We start from the raw sequence: 11,797 nt of genomic DNA, 5'->3' as shown, positions 1-11,797 counted from the left end.
AGATTTTTCTGGAGGAGGTGGAAGGACCCCAAGCTTCACTTGAGACTGTACAGCTGGGTCTGCAGGCTTTCCCAGTTGAAGCCGTTCCTGAAGAATGCCACATGAGATCTTTGGTGGGATGATTTTAGTTGCTGGTATAGCACAAGTTGCTGTTTGGTTTTTGTTTTGGTTTGTTTTTGTTTTTCCCAGTAGGGCTGTATTTAATTCTGTGTTCTCTCAGCCCATGAAAGTTGTCTATTTCAGAAAATAGTAGTTGCAAATCTGGTACTATTATTGCTTCATTAATTGAGGACAAGAGATTATTTTAATCCTGTGGTTTTAGTTTCTTCATTATGCTTAGGTTTTCCTTCACAGGAGTCTTCTAGAAAATGTAAAGGTGCAAGATTCAGGAGATACAGTAAATTTTTATGACAAATGAAACATGACTTCCCAGAGTAACATACACTGTGGAAGATCCTTGCCATCTGTAAATTGCACCAAGTAGGTCAACTTTGGAAGTCAACATCCTATTTAAACTGTCACACTGTACAGAATTGCTAGTTTAACATTGGTGATTAATGACTGCAGAGTCCATAGTCTCATTTCCAAGCCGACTGTCAGTGGCACTCAGAGTCCACAGTCCTCAGTCTCCAGAGTCCACAGTACAAGTGCTTGGCAATCTTTCCTTTTATGTTTTGTGATCCAATTCAGATTGCTGATTTTCCACAAAGAGGAAGCAAGGAGAGAGGCAACTGACATGGAAACACCGGTCTTCATTCTGAGTTGTTTCTAAACCTGATTTTCCTCCCCCTAGAGTTTGTTCCTATTCTCTGGTATGCCTCTACAAGCCGAGGTATATATTTGGCACAATCCCACATGAGACTATTGAATCAAAATGCCCATGCCAGATGTGGATGTGACTTGCCATCATGGAGGTCAAGGGAGACAGTTTCATCCCGGGGGACGCCATCTCCTCCTGACTGGTCTGTCCCCACTACCCTGAGCCATGAGCCACAGTTCTTGGTGCTCCTTTCCTGGCTCCCCCTTCTCGCTGCTCCTCCACCAAGCTGAGTGCCAGCCAGGGCCACCCACCCTCCACCTTCTGGTCACCATCCTACTGTCCATCCATGGGGGTCAGGGACAAGGGTATATTTTACCATTGTGGGGACATCACAGAAATACTCAACAGCACTGGACATTAATTGTGTATTTGAAAGAGACAGCATAGCTCAGCCCCCTGCCAGATGTGTGGACAGGAATGTAACATGCACTGGAGATAGGTCTTTTATTTCCATTTTTTGCAAGAAATGTGCTAGCTTGCCTGGCCCAGGGGCTGGAAGAGACGGGTCAGCAGCAGGCAAAGAGCTGAACTGCCCCCTGCCTCGTCTACTCGGGCTTCACAGGGCTTCACAGAAGGCTGCATGGGCCTCTCTGTTTGCAGGACACGGTGATCTTTTCAACCCAGCACAGATGACATCCATTACCATGTTATCACCTAATATTTGATTATTACAATTTCCCGTAATTTGACTTGACTAATCTTCTAACTTAGCTTGCACAGTGTGTACTGCCAATGATTACAATGTATGCTGAAATCATTTAGTTGAAGTAAATGAGCAAGTCTAATACAACAGAGTTTATGGCATGTTGTCCTCCTGGAAATAATTTCAGCAGTAGTGCAGTATGGAATATCTGCAACTGGAAAGGTCTGTCCTTATACCTGTATTTGCACAGGTTGAGACAAACTGTACAAATTTGTTTTAAAATTAAACAGAGCAAAATATGTAACCTTTTTCATCTCCAATATATAAAGTTATACCAGGGACTTAGAAATTTATTAAGAAGGTGTCATTGTACCAGTCAGATCTATGAGATGCTGCTGTCATTTTGATGCAAAAGAATGAATCGTAGTAGGAAAATCTCACTTTTTTATGCTGTTGATGAAGGAAATCTGCCAGAGCCTTTAGCCAGCTGCAGGCAAAGGAGGGAATCTGTAAATAAGGCAGTACCCAGGCTGCAGTTCAGAGGAGATCCTTCTGTGTTCCTCCCCAGCAGATGAAAGACAGGTTCAGCATAGAATCTTCCATCAACAGGTACAGCTCACCAGCCCTTTGGTTCAGAGCCAATAAGTAACTCACCTTCTGGGGAAATTATTTGCTTGGTATGTATAAGGAAGTATTAATGCCATATTCCAGAGTGAAGAATTGGGACGGGAATGAGTACCTAAGAGGGCTGTTTGGGTGAGCAGGAGAGCGGAGAGCCTTTCTTCTCAGAAGAGTCTTAGAGAGTTTGAGTGGAAATGAAAATAGGAAAACATGTCATAAAATGGGAAAGGCTATTTAAGCAATCCAGGAAGATTAGTGTGAGAACAAATGAGTTTGAACTGGCCCTTAATCTGGAAACTTAGAAAAGCCTCTCGGCAGTGGGAGGGGGTGAAAACTTGGCTAGTTTCTAAAATGGAAATTAAGTCTGTAACTGAGAGTGTCTGATGTGGTCACCTGTGACAGCAAGGCTCTGGGCTTTCTGATCATCAGTGATCTGCCTTGGAGAGACCTCCCATGCGAGGAAGGATTTAAACACACACTTTGCTTTGTGGGGATGTATTTGCTAATGTTTAAGCTTCTGTAGCTTAAGCATGTTTTTTAAAAGTGCATTACATATGCATAGTTCATTTTTGCAGGCGGCTGACGCATGAGGCTTGCATATCTGGCCTTGTGACTGCCGTGGACATCTGGTCCTGGGCGGGCTGTGTCTCTCTGTGTTGCACCCATCCTGGGGGAAAAGCAGCAGCACTTCAGTTCTGCACAGTGCCCTAGCTCCAGCATGGCACTGCTGGCACACACCAGGGTTTTGGACAACCGTGCACCGAGCACCAGCGGGCTGGCTCGACAGGGACCCATCCCAGGTTTCCTCGAGCAACTTGGAGCAGAGGTGCTGTGCTGTCATGGCAGGAAAGGCAAATACTGCTGCAAACAAGTTTCCATCAGGCTAAGGGCATGACTGTCACACTTGCTGGTAGGACTTGACAGGTCCCTTGATGATTTCTTAAATATTTAACAAGAGATTTTATAATCCCACGTAGCAAGTATGCTTTTAAAATGTTTGAAGGGAAACAAACTTGCATAAGAATGAATTAGAGGCCAAGACCCGGTAGCCATAGATGTTTATATCAGAAGCTAGGGATTTCCTTACACCTGTTTACAGCATATACTGCAGCTGCTTGCTCCAAGTCCATCTCCAAAGCTGCCTTGCTTCCTGAATAACACTTCCTTCCTTAGGAGCAAATGATTATGGTGGCTGAAGTCATTGCATTAATTAGTGATTCATGTAGTTGGAAGATCAGAGTTTCTTCTCCTCCATTGAAAATATTTTTTTTTAAAAAAGATCTTTTTTGCTGCCTCTGCTTTCATAATTAACATTCACACTCAGCTGTTGCATTACAGTGCAGCAGTACAACACCTTATCTGCAGTACATCTTATCCCTTTCTTGGGTACTTTTAAAACTGAAAATTACTGGATAAGAGGGTTTAAAGTAGTCTTTATTTTGCAATGTTCAGAAAATTAGCAGAGCTTGTATTTTCAGCCAGCTGATTCCAAATTGCCCTTACATGGCTCAAGTTTTCATGCTGTTACATGGTTCAAATGCACAGGAACAATGTGAAGATCCAACTTCCAAAGCATGGACTCAGGATTAGAGCTTGTGGGCCTCATCTTCCTTTTTCAAGGGGAAAGCCAACACAAATCTTTTGCCTTGAAGCAATTTTTAGAATGGTCCGTTTGACTTTATTAAATTTGAACCATGTTGATTGCAAAGCTGAAAGAAGAAAAGAAATGCAAGGAAGAACCAAACTGAAAATGAACTTTGGTATATGCCAGAAAGAAAAGTAAAAGCTTCAAATAACACTGTTGTCTGAGCAGCCTGCACATGCTTATCTGCCTGCGGGAGAAATGACCGGGAGGGTGTGGTTTTCTAAACCTTAAATTGCTCAGGTTTATGCAATTCAGCTTTTCTTTGTGCCTTCTGTCATGCCATAGGCTTCCCCATCTGACACGGCCACCGGCCGCTCTCCGCCTGCAGAAACAGGGCTGAAGGCTGAGTGCGGTTCCCCTGCCCAGCAGCGCCTGCCCGAGCCCAGTGATTTTACATCTGTAGGACTCTGCCAGCAGCGGATGAGAGACACGCTGAAGCCAGACAGGTGAGTTGAAAGAATTGCACTGTTTTTTATGCTGTTCCTGCTTTTACCCTTCGGTTGGGTGCAAGTTGTTCCAGAGGAGCAAAGGTGGAAGGAAATGCTCTGGCAAACAAACCAAGCCCTGGTTTGTGGCAGGACAGAGTGGGTCCGATCCTCAGCCTGCATCCCCAGGAGTGCCACACAGCAAGGCAGCGATAAACATTTACTGTGTCTGTCATTAGTGATTCAGTCTTCCCATAATCTAATGCAGGGATTATTTTCATAATCTCACAGAGAAGGCCATATAGTGTACCTGTAGGTTGCTGTGTTGGTAGATACTGTTAAAATACTGCTTACATACATACTACATGCTAGTATGCAAAAATGCCATGCTTAGTTCATTACTTTTTGTTAGCTAGATGTGTTTGGTTTTCTGTCTTCCTTTTGTTAAAAAGGTCTATTTCTTCAGTAAAGTGTGTTAAAATCCAACTCATTATCTGTGGAGAGGTGCAATTAGTACTGCAGCTGCTTTAGCCCATCATTTTATTAATCCTCTGGAAACCCATTTCTTCCCCTCCCCCAGGTTAAAACCCACAAAGTCTGCCTGCAGCCGTGGGAGGTAAATTGAGGGTACGTTTGCCCCTGCTGTATCTTGCAGCTTGATTTTATGCATATAACTGCAGCTGAGGTGAGAAAGCAAACTTGGTATAGTTTTTATGTTTGCTCATGTTCTCCTCCACTTAATTAAACTTATAACTTAGTTCTTAACTCAAAACATCTTGTAATTCAATACAGATATATGCAATGGTTGCAAACCTGTGAATATATATGAATACACATAACTCCTTATAAGTTTCATTTCTACTGATGAGCCTGATCGTTCATGTGAGAACATATATATACACAGACGTGCCAAGATAGAACCCAGGACTGAGATGAGGATACGTGGACGTCCTCACACACTGAAATGTATACTGAAAGTGCTTGGTAGACATAGGATCCAAGTACATAAATCATCATGACCCATTCAAATGTGTAAAGCTAAGAATGTTTTGGGGTGTTTTTAATGACGGGGGATGGACTGCTCATATCAAGCTCTCAGCCACTTTGACATCTACCAAGGAAAAACATAAAAAACAGGAAAGTTGTGCTTATTAGACTTGTAGTCATGCTTTCCCCAGGTGCCTGATGACTAGGAAAGAGTTCCAACAGCAGGAAAAGCAAGAGCAGCATAGGTGACTGTACTGGGCACTACACAAGGTGCTTGTTTTCCCAGTTTCCTGTAGAAATGGAGCTCCCTGTTCATCCCACTCTCCAAAGCACTTTTCATTTCCTCATTCAGGTTCATGCAGAACAATTACGAGGCAACTCCACCGCTTTACTGAAACAGCACTGTCTATTATCTGCTGTTGTTGGAAAAGCACAAATGCTGATCTGTAAATAAAAGTCAGGATTCACTGTCAGGCATTTGGAAAGCTGTTGCTTTGCGAAGACTTGTATCCTCAGTACTCCCATCCACTTTTGTGAGACTGAAAATTCTTCTTAAGGAAGTAATCTGTTACTACTTTGCTATTTTACATTCTTCCACCTGAAACCCCAGAGCCTATGTATATTTTCCCAAAATATAAATTGAATCAGTCTGGGGAAGCTTGTCTCTTCATTATCTTTTTCTTGCCACCTGAAAATATTCTTTCTCTTGCTGCTAATTTCTCTTATTGTTCATGGTCCTGTACAAGTGTCTTCCCCTTCACTCACACAAGTTCTGCTTTTTGGAAGGCTGTTCCAAGCCCATGTGTTTGAGCATTAACTGCATCAGGACTTAATTGTAGCACAGAGTTTGAAAGAAGAATGTTCCTGGCTCAGGGTTGTGATTGTCTATCAGAAGAGAAAATCGCATTGTCTTTTGGAAGATGTTTGAAGGCACTGGCATCTTCCCCTAGCATAGCTTTTCTTTTGCAAAACGAAAATAAATCTTACATGCAGGATGATATGATAGATTAGCTTCATTTCACTGCAAACCAGGAAATCAAGCAACATGGTTTCCAGCAGGAAGGTAAATTAGCAAGGGCTTTCAAATGCAGAGAGTTTCCTCCAGGCTGGCTGCTGGAGGAAGCAGTCAGGTATTTCTGGAGCTGTCAGTCCTGTCTGCAGGCTGGGTGCTGCTGCCTGGCCTTTGTGGCTCCTCTTACTGCAAGGGCAGATGGAGACCTGCAGCTGATTTTGAGGGACTGTGGCCAGAGCATTTTGGGAAGCTAATGAAGCCCCTCACTGGTTAAAATGGCCAGACACTGGTATCATGCAAGGCTGCCTGACTTGGCACTTGTTTGCAGTGCATGCCCAGTTCTTCCGCTGGAATTTTTGCTCCTAGAAACTGGGATGTGCGACAATGCAGTTGATCTTTCCTAGGCTTTCTCCAGAGGCTCAAGCTGAATCTGTAAAAACGATCATTACCTGAATCATGTGATTCGAGGGTACTCAACTCAAACAGAAACTTTCACCTTTGGTAAATGTTCAGGGTATGGGTAGTTGGCAGCTCCTGTCACGCACAACTGCCTCCAACTGTTGCCATCCCTCTGAGTAAACATCAATTACTCCTTTACAAGGAAATCAAGGAGCTAAACACCCTGAAATGTCCGACCTGTCTCGAGGCTCCTCTCCTCGGTCCTCCAGTTTTTCTTTAATACACCTGCAACATTCTTACTAAAACGGCAAGCTTTAATGAAACAATGGTTTCCATGTGCCAGTAATTTCTTATCAAGGGATGACAGCTACTTCTCTGTCTGGATTGATGCATCTTTTCAGAAAATGGCTTGTCTGAAAGCAGATACATTTTTGTCTGATTTTGGATATAATTCTAGTGCCCTTTTTCCTTGTCTTTTCCCTAGTTTTTTGCTTTCCAGCTACATGGTATAGATACTGTTGAGATGCTGATATTAAAAAATACGGGTGATGCTGTTATTTTATTTGCTGTTCTCCTTCAAAGATGATTTTTGTTTGTAGCTCTTTGTACTATATTTAACAGTATCAGTTCACACAGGATTTTGCAAGTAGAAAGTGCTGGAAAGTATCTTGTAGCATAGCTTTGGGTATTCATAGTTTCAGTCTTGAGGAGTCATCTAATCACACTACTGTTGTTTAAAAGAATATCACAGTTTAGATCCAGTCAAAAAGGATCTGAAACACTGGAATAGCTATGACTTGTAGGAGGAATTTCAAAGAATTAAAAAAATCCCCTTGCTTGCCTGCATGCAGCAGATTACATATGACCGTGTGGAAGGATGCAGGAAGCAGGACAGTTTGAGCATGTAGTTCTTAATTGATTTCTCATCACAGGATTAAGCAGCACACAGTTGGTCTCCACACCCGCAGAACCGGTTCTGGAAGCAGATATTAATTCAGCTACAGACTTAACTATCTTTCCCAGGCTGGTGTCACTCGCGTGTCCTGGCTGACAAAGCCTTCGTAAGCCTATTCATTTTAAGGAGAATGTTACAAGGCCATCAGCAACACATACATGTTAATTAGCAATGGGCTTTATTGGGGAGTTCCCACAAAGCCCCAATTAAATGATGAATCAAGTCCAGTGAGTAGTACCATACTCAGGGATGCTATTTCCCAGCACTGAGCAGATGAGAGCAGAACCAGGCACTAGAGGATGTGTTTTGGTAGCTGAGGGCTTGGTCACTATAATAAAATTTATTTGCTGAGACATTTGTTGGACAGGGATCTTAGTCATTATCCTCCTACAAAAGATGCCCTGGAACGGAAAGTATTGCACAGCCTCAGCTAGAGAGCTGCTTCCACTTTGTGTTTCCCCAGTCCTTTCCATGTGGAAGACAGTTATAAACTCTAGCTCAGAGCTCACTCCCGAATGAGCAATAGGGACTATCAGCAGATATAAATGGGTGCTGTCAGCACTACCCCATAAGAGAGATAACTGAGTGAAGGACAGAGTGTTGTTTGTTCAAGACCCAAAAAGTAACCAGTGTTAGCACCAGAAAACTGATAGTCAGACCACAGTAGTTGGGCTGCTGGGTTCAGTGTCTTCAACGTGCAATATGTTTCTCTCTTTCAAACAGTGCATTTTTCTTAAATGTGAATTTCAGCACTCTACGTTGCAAAATGCCTGTAAGCTCATCCAAACTTCTGCCCCTTGCCCCCTGAAATTTCTGTTTCCAGCTGCATATTGTGTGTCTGCCCATTATTTAGGAGGCTGCCTCTGGGTTGTAACACTCTCTTAAGTTGTTGAAATTTACTTGTTGACTACCCCGCCTGAGCTTTTGCTCTCCTTTTTCCAGGTTCCTGAATAGGACTGGGCCCTGGCAGCTGTCACCCTGGGACTGGGTGGCAGGGAATGCTTTTGCATTGCATTATTTTAAAGAGCAGAGTATCACTGTTTCCTGTGGTTCTTCAACAGGGACTGTTTTTTCTGGTTAGAATTCATTTATTCAGTCGGGTTTTGTGGATCCAAGTGGCAGGAGGAGGAAACAGTAAGATACAGATATAAGTCAAGTTATAGACATTTACAGACCTATAACTTAAATTATAGACTACATGTTTAATATCTAATAATAATAATAATCTAACAATTATTATATATAAATTATAGCACTGGAGTTATGTGCAACATAAGTACAATTGAGAAACAGATTATTAAATCCTTGCTCCATTGGATTTGCTTAATTTTGTCATTGAGTGCAGTGGGCTAGAGGCTTTACGCAAAGCACGAGTCACACTGGGGAGCCAGCTGCTGCATCTTGCTGCTTCCCCACATGGGTGCATGTTCATAAAAGAGAGGATGCAGTCCTAGAAGTCAAGAGTTTGGGAGGGCTTTCCATCAGATCAGGTCTGAGAGAAGCAACTCTGTGGCCACATTGGTGCGCAAGGACTCTTGTGATGGAGGCTGGGCATAGGCATCACAGGAGCCCAGCCCTATGGCATGGGAGCAGCCAGCTGCCCCTTCCCCTGCTCACCTAACCACACTGAGGGCTGCTCCTAAAAAAGGTCCCCACAGGGTGTTGTGAGAACTCATTAAGTAGTTTGTCAAGCATTAAGAGACTTTTGGATCAGAGGAGCAGTTGTAAAGGCACAGTGTAATTAAAGCATGGCTTACTTTATTATGTGTTATTAGCAGGGTTATCCATCACATGTTCTGCACTTTGTAGTTATTAAATGTTATCTCATAATCACATGTGAGAGATGCTGTGTGGTCTGAAGGTGGCAGGCACCATGGCCATGAGAAGCAGGGTGAGGTGTAAGACTTCAGTGGTCTCTGGGGGAGAAGTCCTCCACGGTGCTTTTGCTCCCCGCCCTTTCGTTTCCTCTTCAGCAGCTCTTCCCTCCCCTGGTGCTGAGGGGGCTGAGAGGTAGCATCGCCCACCTGCCCTGCTGGCCCACTTGGGGCCCTGGGAGAGGATTGCAAAGAGATATTAAGACTTGCCATGAAGCTGTATTAAGATTGTCACATTCCCATACATTTTCCTCTGCCTATTGCGTTGTTATTTTAAAGTTAAGTAGGGCAAGCCCCCATGGAGAACACGTGGTCCACATGCTGGGTTGTTCATGCAGATGCTGTAGCTTTTGCAGCAGTTTTGTGTTGTGTTTTGTTGTGTTTGTCTGTGTGGAGAGAACATCTAATGGGATATACAGGTGCTCTTGGGATGTGTTTGCGCTGGCTGAGCCACTCGCACGTTATGAAGCTGCGAGTGAGTTGGGCAGGTCGTTCTTCAACCTTACCAACATAAATGTCATCCTGCAAAACCACAATGGAGTTTGCACCATAAAAGAGATAAAAGCTATTTTAAAGCATTTTAGAGAGTGCTGAGGGTGAGGTTGATTTTTTTTTTTGGTAAATGTTTTTGGTCCCACAGGTCGGGAAGTCAGAGAGATTACTTACCTGCTGTCTGAAGACACAGAATCTTCATAGTGTAGTGAGCAAAACATTTTAATCAGGACAAGCAAGTCTTCTCTGAGACTAAATGGGCACTACTGGCAACCAGAGTGCCACCATCCAGCCATGCCTTCCATCTACCCCAAGCATGATCAACCCCTTATCCCTGCTCTTCAGTACCCCCTAGCCCCTCACCCTTGCATACTGGCAGCAGCTTACAGTCACACTAAGGGTCATTTTTTCCCCTGATGGACTAGGGTCATGAGGAGTTTTGTGCTCTTTCAGCTAGGCCAGCTCAGGGAGTAACTGAACGATGCATGGTGGAGGCAGGAGTATCTTGCTCTTCTCAAAGAGGCTGAGTACATTTGGCCTTGGGAACATAGTAAAAAGTGCATCCACTCATTAGGAAGTCAGAAACCAAGGGGCATGCCTAGGGAGAAACCTTTTTGCTCAGGTAGGTACCTCTGTTGACAGTATCGGCTGTCTCAGTGCCTGTCCTGCTGTGCATGGTAAGGCATGGAAGCTGGAAGTGGGGAAGGGAAGAAGAAAAAACTTTTTGGATTACATATTGGGGTTCAGTGGGCAGAATTAGTGAATGCCATTTCCCTGTGGCTTTGTCTAATATGGTGTAGCTCCAATTAGTTTTTCTTGAGAGCTGCCTATCCATAGGTCCTTTTTCCTGTCTGTCTTCACTGATATCCAGTATGGTTTGGGTTCACTCTGCAGCCTTACTTTTTGCAGGAACATTAAATTTTTTTCTCTCTCCTACCCAGTCACCTATTCTCACAATAATTGTGTTAATTTAAAGTATATGGAGGCTTCTGCCATTCTGTCAGAGTGGGCTGAAACTGAAAAATGATTCCAAAAGTTACTGGGGAGCAAAAGAGCAGGGATGAACAAAGAGACTACAGAGAGAGAGGACACATGCAGAACTGCTCTCTTTCTTTAGAAAACAGGGCAGAAGCAGTGTCATGGAGTTAATATCAAGAACCAGATTTGTGCTGAAGGTGCAGAGCATTTTATTTTATTTTTTTAATTTTAAACCAAATGCATTTTATTCCAAGTTTTGCACTTTACTCTGTAGCAGCAAGGTCTCATTGTTGTGATGTAGCCAGTGAGGGTCCATAAATGCCTGCGGACTATACTGTCTGAGCTGAGGAACACCTGGCTGGAGCACTCCATAGCTCCATAGTGGTCTGTAGGCCCACATTTCCTCACTCTGAAACACAGGAGGAGGGTGAGCAGACACGAGTCCCCCAACGCGGAGACACACCAGATGCACCTGGAACGAAGATGGGGGATGCACTACTTCACGCAGTTTGCATGGACTGTTGTACCTATTCCTAGCTATCAGCATCCTGAAAGGCAGCTGGGGAATGCAGGCGTCCAGCCACACAAATACAGTTTTGTCATTTGGTCAAATGACTGAAAGCAAGCTTGTGGTATTTGTGAGGTTGCCTGTCTTGCCAAAGTCAGCCAGAGCAATCAGCCAAATCAGAGCGGTAACGCACCTTTTGTTACATAACTAGCCATGCAATTTTATAATTTAGTATGTGAAATGTCGATGGCATTTATTATGTCAATTAGGATGAGCACACGTTTAGGAAGCCCTTTAGGAGTCAATCATAATTGCTCACATAGCCTTGCTTCGGCCACATGATTGACTTCCTTTGAACAGGTAGACTGTGTGCCTTTGCGAAGCAGTTACCCACAGCCTGACCATTTTGCTACAACTCGTCTTTGCACTTGGAGTCTG

Source organism: Strix aluco, chromosome 4, assembly GCF_031877795.1.
Source record: "Strix aluco isolate bStrAlu1 chromosome 4, bStrAlu1.hap1, whole genome shotgun sequence".
Lineage (NCBI taxonomy): Eukaryota > Metazoa > Chordata > Aves > Strigiformes > Strigidae > Strix > Strix aluco.
The sequence above is the reverse complement of the archived record's forward strand: the minus strand, read 5'-3'. Positions refer to the sequence as shown.